General features: G+C 40.3%; 1 long non-coding RNA gene across 1 annotated transcript in view; it reads left to right on the plus strand.

Annotated features, from left to right (window-relative positions):
* Window positions 1–289: 289 nt before the first annotated feature.
* The window catches only part of LOC138831316 (uncharacterized), a 66330-nt gene continuing 53902 nt past the window's right edge, over window positions 290–12717 (plus strand). Inside the window, exon 1 of the long non-coding RNA XR_011373236.1 lies at window positions 290–488. This is a non-coding gene — a long non-coding RNA (uncharacterized lncRNA). The remainder of the gene's footprint in view (window positions 489–12717) is intronic.

The following is a 12717-nucleotide window of genomic DNA, read 5'->3' on the forward strand; positions in this document are numbered from 1 at the left end:
ATATCTTGATCTGTTGATCTTCAGTAAATACTCTTGCAATCTGCTGTGGCACATCAAGGATCCACCCAATCAGCCAAGGACAGGCTTGTGCCCATCCAAGGCTGGTCTGGGTTTTATTTGTGCATCAAGCTTCATGTTCCTGCCCGTCTGCCAAACTTGCGACCCAGATTCCATTCTAAGCCTATTTGCTTGGTCCAACTGTAAACATCATTCCTGCACTGACCCAGATTACTGTCTCTACTTGCTCCAGCTTACCAGGGTCTCTTGTTTTGGCTTCATCTAGGAAACCTGATGTGTGTCCAAGCAACACTGGGGAAGAGCCAGACGGGACAGACTGCCACTGCTGAGCTCCAGGGTGACATCTGATTCTTCTACATGTTTCCAGAGTAGTGTTCCCAGTGCCATGAAGAGCAGGCATTTAGAAGAGGGCAGGATCAAATGTCTGATGGACTCCCCACAGCAAGTCTCCAAACAGGAAGCAGTTACAGGTACGGGTAAAAGTAGAATGCAGATGGGCTGATCATGCTGTTTGCTGTTCTTCTGTCAGTATCCTGTCTTAGGGGGATGAATGAGACTGGACTAAGTGTTCAAGGAAAAGAAGAAAAAAGGTGTAGGTAGATGTAAATGAGGTAAAGGGATGCATTCTATATAGACTTGATTAGGGTATTGTCATTCCTAATAGTGGGTTCAATAGTTGGTCCCAAATGATACAACCATGTCCTAATTTCCTGGTAATTGAAAGTGTAGATCTATCTGGAAATGATACCTTTGCAGATATAATTAAGTTGAGGTGAAAGTATCCAGAATTTAAAGTACATCCTAAGCCTGACAGGAATCCTTATAAGAATAAAGGCAAAGGAAGATTTGGGATAGAGGAACACAGAGGGAAGACAAAACCCAGACCCTAGAGTTATACTAGTAAAAGGCAAAGAACACCTAGAGTAATCAGGAACACTAAGTGGCAAGGGAAGATTCTCTCTGAGATCCTTCAGAGGGACATAGCCATAAGGACACTTTTTTATTGTTGTTGTTGTATAGTCTTTTTTGGTCAAGGTGCTATACAGAGGGTAATAAGTACATTTCTTTTCTAACTTGTTACCCCTTCCCTCATTTTCCTCCTACATTCCTTCTCCCAATCCCCTAACCCCAAGTTGTACAGATCATTTCCAACGTATTGTCTTGTGCATATAACTGTTGCATTGGTTCCCCCTTGTCCATAAGGACACTTTGATTTCAGTCTTCATGTCCCAGACTGTGACAGAGTGCATTTCTGTTGTTTAAAGCCATCAAGTTTATGTGACTCTGTCATGGTAGCTCCAGAAAACCAGTGCACTTCTCCTTTGCTCATCGACCAGAGAAATTGGTGTACAATGGAATGTTTTGATCCACAAAGAAGGTGTACTTATCCTGAGGAGAAAGAAAAAGAAAAGACTGGCCCAGAACTACACAGAAATAGTTATTGTCTTCCAAACTTGTCATCAGAGACAAAAATATCCATAGAAAGGCTTAAGTCCACCTCAAGAAAGAATCTTGCTTAAACTAGAGAAATAAAAGTGTTAGAAATAATAAGAAAACAATTTAAATATTTCATGTATAAGATGCTGTTCCAAGAAATTCCACATAGGTCTATTTTCTTATCAAGATAATCTAGGCTCAGAATGATCCAGGATACCTATATGAACTGCTTAGTAATATGCCATGCCCTGTACTAAGAACTTTACAATTATTATCTCATTAATCTTCATAAAGCCCTGTGGAACAGGAATTATAATCTCTACCTCACAGATGAGAAAACTCAGGCACAGACAGATTCTTTGCTATACCTAATATTACACAGCCAGGAAATAGGGGTGCTGGGATTCAAGTCCAGGAAGTTTTGCCTGGAAGATTTTGCTCTTGATCTCTCCCCTCTCCCCCCGCCCCCCACCACAGGCTTTTGGTTGAAGAATAAGTCTGTGAATGCAGGTAGATCTGATCTCAAACCCTATGTTCATTTTGTAAGCTGCACTCAAGTAAATAAGGAATGACTCATGCTGTGAACATCAGTTCTGCTTCCATGATGGTTCCTTCCAGTCCTGGCTCTTCTGGGAGCCAGGGCTTCAAGGCTTTTCTGCCAGCAGGCCTGATCCCTCCCCTTTGCCTACAGTCATGAGTATGATATCCAATGAAGGGGGAGGCTTGGCCTCAGCTTCTGGTAGAGACTAATATTGATTTTGTTGTATTGCAAGGGAATCTCATGTACCTTCTTCCCTTGCCCCTTTCCTACGTCATTCCACCCATGTTTGCTTAGTTATGTCACTAAAGTTTTTATTGTTGTCAACACATATTTGTGAAGCATCTATTGTATACTCCTTGGTGTGCCAATAAAAAGCCAGTCTCAGGCAGAAGGTGTGTGGTGTCCAAGTCAGAATGACAGGTGCTCTCACAGAAGAGTAATAGAATAGCTGCTGTCTTCAGAGTGTTGGTTATGTCCCAGCCGTTACATAATCTTCCCAACACCTGCTGCAGCTCTGGGAGAAGACAGGAGAACCATTGCTTTGGTTTGTCTATGGTATGTCCCCACAAAAACTCATGTTGAAATTTGATTCCCTGTGCAACATCCTAAGAGCTGATGGGACCTTTAAGAGCTAATTATGTCATGGCTCCACTTCATCAGCAGATGAATGTCTCCCTTAAGAGACAAAGTCAGGTCTTCTGAGAGTGGATGAGGCCCTTACCAGAAGCAAAGCGAATGCTGATACTGTGCTTTGAACTTCCTTGCCTTCAGAACTGTGGGACAAAACAATACCAATAACCATGTTTCTCCACCCAGTGTTTTCCTCAATGGAAATACTAATTTTTTATTTGTATTTTTTGTCAGTTGTGGGGCTTGAACTCAGAGCCTGGGTGCTGTCCCTGAACTCTTTTGCTCAAAGATAGCACTCTACCACTTGAGCCATAGCACCACTTCTAGTTTTCTGGTGGTTAATTGGAGATAAGAGTCTCAGAGACTTTCCTGCCCAGACTGTCTCTGAACTGTGATCCTCAGATCTCAGCCTCCTGAGTAGCTTGGATTACAGGCGTGAGCCACCAGCACTTAGATAAGAAATGCTAATATTTTTAATGGCACAACTTCCAACTGCACAATGAATTCATGAATTCAGTAATAACCATTGCTAATTGTTCCTAAAGGATAAACCACAATATCATAAACTCTGTTATTAAACTTAGAATATAAGATTATTTGGTTATCCAATATTCTGATAAGTAACTGTTGTCACTTTTCTATACCTGCTTTACCATTTTTTAATGAATCCTAAAGTAGTAAAATATATTTAACATGAAAAGTCTGACACATACAATTTAATCCTATTTTTAGTGATTCCAAAGACATGTGGCATTGAGTGATTATCTGTGCCTTATAAATATGTAGAGATAACAGTTACTAGAGAATGATAGATAAAGCCAGTTTTAATTTGGCTGTATTTATGATTATGATGTACATGAATATCCATATTTGCATACATTAATCTTATTGCATATAAATATGAGGACTGTTATATAATTGGTAATGAGAGTATAGTTGCTCATGGGTACAGTAGGGAACCCATTGATTAGAAGGGGATTAGATAGTTAGACATTTAAATGAAGATAAAACTTATATTGCATTAAATACATGATAGGGTAGATATTGAAAACTGTATATCCCTGTGTAAGTAGTGTATTGCTGAATATGTAGAACATTGGGAAAACAGAAACTCTATTTCTGCCTTTCCAGGATCAAGCACAGCTTCAGGGTAGAGCTTCTGGGCTGCTGGAGTGGGGGATGGGGTCCATCTATGGCCATTGCTTCTAGCAACTGCCCTACTGAGGTTCATTGCTCCTTTCCTCTCCAACATTTGCATCAGTTTGGAGGTAATTTCTTCCATTGTGCTAGATAAAGGGTATTTCCATCTTTTTCTTCTAGTGGTTTGCTGTTGCTTTACTAGTTTCAAAGAAACCTTTCTCACAATCAGCTTGCAAAGAGCTCCCACCAGAAGCTCTGCTTCACCTTTGGGCATCTCTTCCTAGCACAGTCCCAGGTCATGTGATTTGTGTTTGCAGATGGAAACCATGAAGCAAAATGAAGTTCAGTGGTTTTCTAGGTAACAAGGCTGACACCAACACAGTTACGTAACCCAGTTTATCTTATGGGTTTGAGGAGATTTTGTCCTCCAGTAGGAGAGTGAGTATGGTGAGCTTGCAAAAGTGATCTTTGCTATTCTTAAACTTCTCCATTGTTCCAACCCTGCTGGAGAGTCCCCTGTAGTCCAGGTGAGGAAGTGAAGGTGGAGAGTAAGACCATACAGCAGGAAGGGACCTGGCAGAATTGTAAGAGGCAGCTTAGGTCTCAGTGATGTGTTCTGCGATTAGAAGCAGGGAAGAAAGCAAAAAGCCAAAGGGAATCAAAACATTGTCCAAACAGTAATATTCAAACATCTTATGATTTTACTTCCACATTTCTTGCAGTTTCTTCTAAGTTTTAGTAACTTCAAAGTTTAATTGATTGTAGATTGACATTATGAATCTATAAAGGATCACACAGTAAATATTTTAGGGGATGTATGTGAGGTAGTTTCTATAGTAGCTCTTTAACTCTGCTGTTGGTGTGAAAACAGCCATGGGCAGTCAACAGATGAATGTGTTTTATGTTTTAATAAAAGTTAATTTACAGAAGCAGGTAGCAAGCCATCCTTGCCAATCCTTGATCAAAGTTCATGCTTTATTTATCAGTATCTATCAATTTTTATTATTTTTCTTTCTTTTTTGCGGGGGAGGTAAGGGAAGAACAGTTCTGGGATTTGAACGCAAGCCTGCTAGGTGCTCTGACAATTGAGGGACACCCCTAACTTTTTTTAAAATGGCTGTTGCTTTGTTTTTTAGCTATTTTTCAGATAGGATCTTATACTTTGTTGCCAGAACTGGCCTTGAACTGATATCTTCCCAATCACTGACTCCTGAGTACCTGGAATAATAAGTATGCACCTCCATGTCAACCCTTACCACCTAATATCCTTTTTTTTTTTTTAAATTGGCAGTGCTGGTGTTTGAACTCAGGATCTTGCACTGTCTCAATTTGCTTGCTTGCTTACAGCTGAGGCTCTTGAGCAATTCCTCTAGATTCTTGCTGGGTGTTTTAGAGATAGAGTTTCATGGACTTCCTGGGCTAACTTCAAATCATGATCTCACATCTCAGCTTCCTGAGTAGCTAGGATTACAGGCATGAGCCACTGGTGTCTGGCTCTAAATCTTAATGATATTTGCTAATTACATCATTATTGTTTGCTGGTTGAGTTTGGTAACCTTTCTTGTGTATTTGCTTCCTTTAGATCCTAGCTGTTTAGATAAAGGATATTATTAGAATCAAAGTCACATGTTAGTTGATCCAAAAGAGATTATTAGACAAATTAGTAAATAAGTGAGTGATCTCTACCCTCCTAGGACCAACTAGCAGAAAATTTACATTACCTGGGTCTAACTTCTGGGACTCAGGGGATTTTCAGGTTACTCTGAAGGTAACTCTGAACATGTGAACCAGGAGCTCAGATTGGCAAGATAAAATCTCTTCAGAGGGGGAGGAAGTCGTATGGGCCAAGCCAACACTCTATTGATGGAACATGAAAAGATGGGAAGGGTGACAAAATCTGGCACTATAAACTTGTGAAACACAGCTTACTTAAAGCCTTCCATAAAACACTACCTTAATTTCTCAGTGAAAATAGAAGTATAAATTGAGGGATTGGAGGCATGGCTCAGTTGGCAGAGCACTAGCAAATAAGAAAAGCATATCAGGTACAGAGTTTGAGTCCCAATTTCAGACCTAGCTTTCCACCCCTCCCCCACCCCACTCCTTTTCTCCCCTTTATCTTTTTGGGGAGATAACTATGGGCTTTATGTTTAGTCAAACCATACCCCAAGCTCTTTTTCACTTTTGTTATTAAAAAAAATAGGGTCTTATGTTTATGTTTAGGCTTTCTTGGATGGAGAACTTCCAATTTAGGCTTCTCATGCAGGTTGGATGATTGGCATGTACCACCATGACCAACTTTTATTTGTTCGGTTTGAAGTGGAGGTCTCATGAGCATTTTGCCCAGGCCACTCTTGAATCATGATCCTCCTGATCACTGCCTCTCAACAAATTAGGAATACAGATTTATGTCAACCCAGAGATTGGCATTTTAAATTAAATGGATTTTTTTTCAGTATCAAAAGGATAAGAATGCAAAAGTTATAAAGAAAACATTCACTCTTCTGGGAAATCTCCCCATTTTCCTTCCAAACATTGCAAAGTGAGCTGATAGGCTTTGCTGAAATAGCAACCTTTACTTATTAAGGGAAATATATAATTAGAGGTTAGGAAAATTACACCAAAGAGTTTCCCTCCTGCTCCCCCCCCCTTGCTTTCAACAGTAGGAGGTGTAGCCCAGTGTGGTAAACTTGGTGAAAGGAATTATGTGGCTGGCTTTGTTCCTGCCCTCCTTCTTCAGACAGAGTCAGGAGATTGGGTAGTGGTAAGTAGTCCCACTCTCCAGCTGTTCTCATTGGCTGGCTCACAATTCACTTCATTTCCTCAGCATGACTGTGCTATGGGATTTGACAGTTGCAACATCTAATCCGCCTCTCACTTCTAGGGAGTTCCACTGTACCTCCCTTAGCTTGGTGTTAACATCTAACCACCAGTTTGATTACTAGTCTACTCCAGTGAGCCAGGGAGACAGTCTCCCACACCATGACTCCTTCAGCAATGAATGAACAACCCAGTTCTTTATGGCTAGCTCCCCAAACAAGTGTCAAATCCCCAAGCATGAGTAAAACACTACGTGTATCATACAACACAATCCGGGCCTGGCCCCAGTCCTTATGCAATATTCTACACTCACCCGAAGCTGAGTAAAACTTTCTCTGGAACTTTCTGACTCATCAGAGCCTCTTCTTAATATCCGTAGACAATCAGGGGTTCTGTTTGGCTGTACTTGTGGAAGAGGCAGCATCAGAGTTGCTTAGCAGCAGAAAGTAGTTTATTACAAACAACTTTCTGTAAAGAAGGCACTCCTTGTTTTCCTAACAATTCATGTCTTCTGATTGATTGACTTGTTAACTGAGTTACACAGACTTTTTCCTTATACCCATGGGAGGAACAAGGGTACAAAGTGACAGGAAAATACTTGGTGTTAAAGAGTGGATGAGACATCTTTTTAAGCAACTGGGGGATCATGTTTCTGCTGTCCAGGGTTCTGTGATTAGAAAATGGGAGGCTCAGCTGTGCGTTTGTGCTTATAATCCTAGCTGCTCAGGAAGCCAGGATCCAGAGGGTATTAGTTTGAAGCTATCCTGGGCAGAATAGTCTATGAGATTTTTGTCTCTAAAACAATCAGCACTAAGCAGGACTGGAATCACAGCTCAAGTGATAGAGTACCAACTGTGAGCAAGCAAACTGAGCAATCACAGGGCTCTGAGTTCAAACCCAATACTACAAGAAGGAAAAAAGAAGGAAGGAAGGAAGGAAGGAAAGAAAGAAAGAAAGAAAGAAAGAAAGAAAGAAAGAAAGAAAGAAAGAAAGAAAGAAAGAAAGAAAGAAAGAAAGGAAGGAAGGAAGAAAGCAAGCAAGCAAGAAAGAAAGAAAAAAAGAAAAAAAGAGAGAGGAAGGAAGGAAGGAAGGAAGGAAGGGAGGGAGGGAGGGAGGGAGGGAGAAAGGAAGGAAAGAAAGAAAGGAAGAAAGAGACAGAGGAAGGGAGAGAGGGAAAGAAGAAGGAAAGGAAAGGAAGAAAGAAAAAGAAAGAAAGAAAGAAAGAAAGAAAGAAAGAAAGAAAGAAAGAAAGAAAGAAAGAAAGAGAAAGAAAGAAAGAAAGAAAAGAAAAGAAAGAAAGAAAGAAAAAGAAAGAAAGAGAAAGAAAGAAAGAAAGAAAGAAAGAAAAAAAGAAAGAAAGAAAGAAAGAAAGAAAGAAAGAAAGAAAGAAAGAAAAAAAAGAAAGAAAGAAAGAAAGAAAGAAAGAAAAAGAGATAGGCTTTGCTTGGCTTGGCTGTGTGTCATTTGTCCTCCTGTCAGGTTTCGTGATGGTCACCCAATAGGATGAGAGAGTAGCCCAGGGAAAATATCGGAACATGTGTCAGGCTGGGGATACAGGACAATCAACTCAGGAAAAAATGTAGACTTGAGCTATTGCTCAAGGGGTCTAATCAGCTCAGGAAAGGATGCTGACTTGAGCTATTAGTGACTCGACGTATCACAGTTGCCAAATTCATTTAGTTCAACTATCTCAACTAGAAGTTATGTTACATAAGAAAAATAGCAAAGCTACCTATGTTAGAAGGGGAGCGGCAGACATTGACATTTTTAAATGATTGTTATGAGCTCATCACTCTTTCAAAGCAATTTTTACATATAAAAACTGATAGTATGAATTTAACACTGGCTATAAAGATGAGAAACTAAGGAGAGATTAAGTTAATGAATACTGTTACCTATAAGTAGCAGGGATTGTATTTAAACCCCAGCCACCAACACACCCATCCATTTTATTACCAACCAAGGCCTTACAACCCACATCACTATATCCATGGAGAATTATGGTCTATGTTGGCTTAAGCTCTTCCATTATTTAAAGAAAACTAAATTTTGTTGTGTGGTGTGGTGTGGTGTGTGTGTGTGTGTGTGTGTGTGTGTATGTGTGTGTGTGTGTGTGTGCACGTGTGTGCGAGCGAGCATGTGTATGTGTATGTATGTTCATACCAGGACTAGAACTCATGGCCTCATATTCTCACTTGAGTCTTCACTCACAGTTGGCACTTTACCACTTGAGCTACACCACCAGTCCAAGTTCAGCTAAATTTTCAACTGGAAATTTTGAGTTATTACATTGTTGTCAATATCTTTAATTTTTTTAAAAGTCACTTGAGGTCAACAATTGCATCTGTTGCATTTAATGATTAAATCATTGCTTAATGTGGCTTTTCTGCTCTTTAGCTCACCTAGGTACTAGAAGATCCTCCCCTCAGGTTTTCCCACTTTATTCATGGACATTTTTTTTCCATTAAAGACAAATCACACCATTTCATTCATCCATTCATTGCAGTTTTTTTTCCTGATCCCCAAGCTCACATAGCAATTTGGTACTATTTTGATCTCAATCATGATTTGTTGTTACTTGCTTGCATGACCAATTTGACTCAGCCTTTCTGCATTGAAAGTCTTGTGTCCCAGGAACAAACCAAGTTTGAGTCTAAACAAACCAGGATGGGTGTTACCTATGGCTTAGCACAGGTAGGGTTTACCTAGCACAGGTAAAATGAAAGGCCCTTCTTCATCTGGGTTGTTCATGTTGAAACGAGAGAGGTAAGATACCCTTGGCTTCATGTGGGTAGGTATGTGTGGTGGTAAGAACAGGGAATTATCTCCAGGAGTAAATGTAAGGTCATTTCCTGAAAGGAAGCAGAGCGACTATAAGAGGACTGTCCATTCAAAGAATCCTAGTTCCCTTCCTGACACATTCCTCTAAAACAACTGGATAACCTACATTAGGTGTGTAAATCTTTGCGTGAATATAATGTCATTTTTGGCCATGAAAATGAATACAACTATAAAGTGAAGTATAGATAGATAGATAGATAGATAGATAGATAGATAGATAGATAGATAGATAGATAGATAGATTTCAGAACTAAAAGGCAAATTCTAAAGTTATAAACTACTGAATTGAGGCTTTCTGATCCCTTTGGAATTCCCATTCCTATAACCACCCTTCTTTAATAGCCATTTGCCCTCAATCATCTACGATTCCCCTATTCCCTACATCTTAAATAAAATTCCTAGCTCAAGTGATATTCACTCAGATATGGGGAAATGTGGAAGGAGGGAAGCAAAGAGGGTCAATTATCTATCTATCTATCTATCTATCTATCTATCTATCTATCTATCTACCTCCCTACCTAGATAACTATATATCATCTGCCAATTGATTGTTTAACCATTAAATCAATTTATATACAAATATCTAGAAATATGAGGGCATTGGCTTATATAATGATGGAGGCTGAGAAGTCCCACAGTGTATTGTCTGAAAGCTGGTGAACCAAGGAAATAATGCCATAATTTAAGCCGAAAACAAGGGTTGAGAAGCTAAGGGTAGGGGTGGGGCAGTGGTTGGTATAAACCCTAGAGTCTAAAGGCCTTAATACTGGAGTGATGATGTCCAGTAGAAGGTGAAGTTCCAGTTTCAGAATTTGGATTGAGCTATGAAGCTCAAAGACCCACTGGAGAAGGTACAAGGCCAAGCTATAAGAAGAATTAAGGACAGGTGAGCGAAAATTGACAAGTAGACACATGAATAATCTTCTTGCCTCTGTGCCTGCATGTGCAAAAAGAAGGGATGAACCCAAAGGTTCTTTGTACATTCTCAAATTCTAGTTCTTTTTGAGGGAGAATCATTTCTAGAAATAGCATTGATAATCTTAGAAGTATTGATATCCAGAGCTAAGTAACTGGCTAGAAGTCTCCACAAAAAAATTAGGATTATATCTAACATAAAATAAAACCTATAGAACTGAGAACCAGGCATCATGAAGATTTTTGACATCTGAAGCAAAATTCTCACTGCATGCCTTTATAATTTATAAAACATTGTTACATAGAACAACAGCTTGCAGATTAAGAGGTTTTTTTTCCCCCTTGGTACTGACATAATCTTGAAGGACAGGAAGTGTGTCTTCCATTCTCCTTGTTTTATGGACAAGGGAACTGAGTGTTGAAGCAGTTAAGATCACAGAAGTGAGTCTTGGACTTTACTTTCAAAATCTCCCTGTAGGGGCTGGGAAGGTGGCTCAGTGGTAGAGCGCTTGCCTTGCATGCCTGAGGCCCTGGGTTCGATTCCTCAGCACCACATAAGCAAAAAGAAAAAAGCTGGAAGTGGCACTGTGACTCAAGTGGTAGAGCACTAGCCTTGAGCTGAAGAGCTGAGGGACAGCGCCCAGGCCCAGATTTCAGGCCCCACTACCAGACCCCCCTCCCCCCAAAAAAATCTCCCTGTAACTTCTCTTTGAAGGCCCTCACAGAGCAGCCACGCCCAAAGTAGAAGGAAGTCTTGGGTGGGGAGCATTAGGGAACCCATGGAGTATAGTGCATCCTCACCAGGTTGGAGCAGAGGCCTACAGTTGTATTCCCTGTTTGCCTTCTCTGGGGAAGGCTTTCTTAGCTACACCAAGGAGTTATCACTGCATTTGGAAGTGGCTTGATCATGTTGACTCCACTGGGTTGTATACTAAATCAAGTCTCTTCCTAAAAAGTTCCAACACCAGGCTTTGGTGCAGTGGGAGGCTATGGATGGGAATAAACAAAAAATCTAGAAGAACTCATTTCTCTCAAGTATTAGATGAAGCTGGATGCTATTGTTTTATTATTATTATTATTGTTTTGTTGCTGTTATTTAGTGGTATTTGTCCCCTACACATTATTAATTCCAAAAATAAACCTGCAATATATTCTTGTACATTTGAGTTTAATTATCTTTTCATGGACACAAATGTAGTTTTATGGTTTTGGCCTGCACAGGCCAGACAAGGATGCTTGAATACAGACTTTTAAATGCAGGCCAATTTCTCAGATGTATTTAATGTTGTAGCCAAAAGGATCTGGCTCTAAAATGATTTTGACATGCTATCCGTGACCACTCTTTGATCCCTAGGGAACATATGGGATTCCACAGGAGCAACTGTTCCTAGGAGTCACAATGTCTCCTCTGTCCTCATTAGGAACCTAATAGGTTTCAAAATGATCGTACTGGCAGTATTCTAAGGGCTGTTTAGCATCACTTCAACCTTTCGTGATTGTTTAATACCTTGGAGGGCTGATGGCTGGACTGAGTCTTCTATACCATGGCCCATTCTTGATATATGTCTCCTGTTGAGCGTCTGTGGAACACCATGGGCTCCACTTCTTGTGTGTCCCATCCACAAGACTAAGATTAAAAGATCATATGCTCTTTTGTCCTGTACTATTTCTGTTTAGCAACACCTTATTATTAGAAGTGTCCAGAAAGGGGCTAGGAAGGTGGCTCAGTGGTAGAGTGCTTACCTTGCATGCATGAGGCCCTGGGTTCAATTCCTCAGCACCACATAAGCAAAAAGAAAAAAGCTAGAAGTGGCACTGTGGCTCATGTGGTAGAGTTCTAGCCATGAGCTGAAGAGCTGAGGGACAGCGCCCAGGCCCAGAATTCAGGCTCCACAACCGGATCCCCCCCTAAAAAAAAGAAGTGTCTAGAAAACAAGAGAAGGGTCAGGATCACTAACAATTGTTACCAAAAGCATATCCAATGTCCTTTGCTCTCCACATTGGGATTGTAAGCCCACACATTCTGGGAAATAAGAATCTGTATTCTTGAATCTGTATTCTTAGCTGCAGATTCAGATTTAAGAATCCAACCCAGATGACATAATCTTTTTAGTACATATCATAATAAAGAGAAAAAAGAATCTGTCTCTTTGGAGTCTGGAGCTCATTCCATTTGAGGTGGCAAGTTGGGACACTATATAATGGGATGCAACAGCATCCATCCATCCATCCATCCATCCATCCATCCATCCATCCATCCATTCACACATCCATTCTTCCCTCCAGTTTTCTTCCTTCATGTAGTTCTTGAGAGCTAGCTGCATGCTGTATGCTAAGATGACTACTGGGCATCCAATGGTGAACATGGTGTTAAG

The sequence above is a fragment of the Dipodomys merriami genome, unplaced genomic scaffold (genome assembly GCF_024711535.1).
Source record: "Dipodomys merriami isolate MVZ:Mamm:240054 unplaced genomic scaffold, mDipMer1.0.p SCAF_192, whole genome shotgun sequence".
Taxonomy (NCBI): Eukaryota; Metazoa; Chordata; class Mammalia; order Rodentia; family Heteromyidae; genus Dipodomys; species Dipodomys merriami.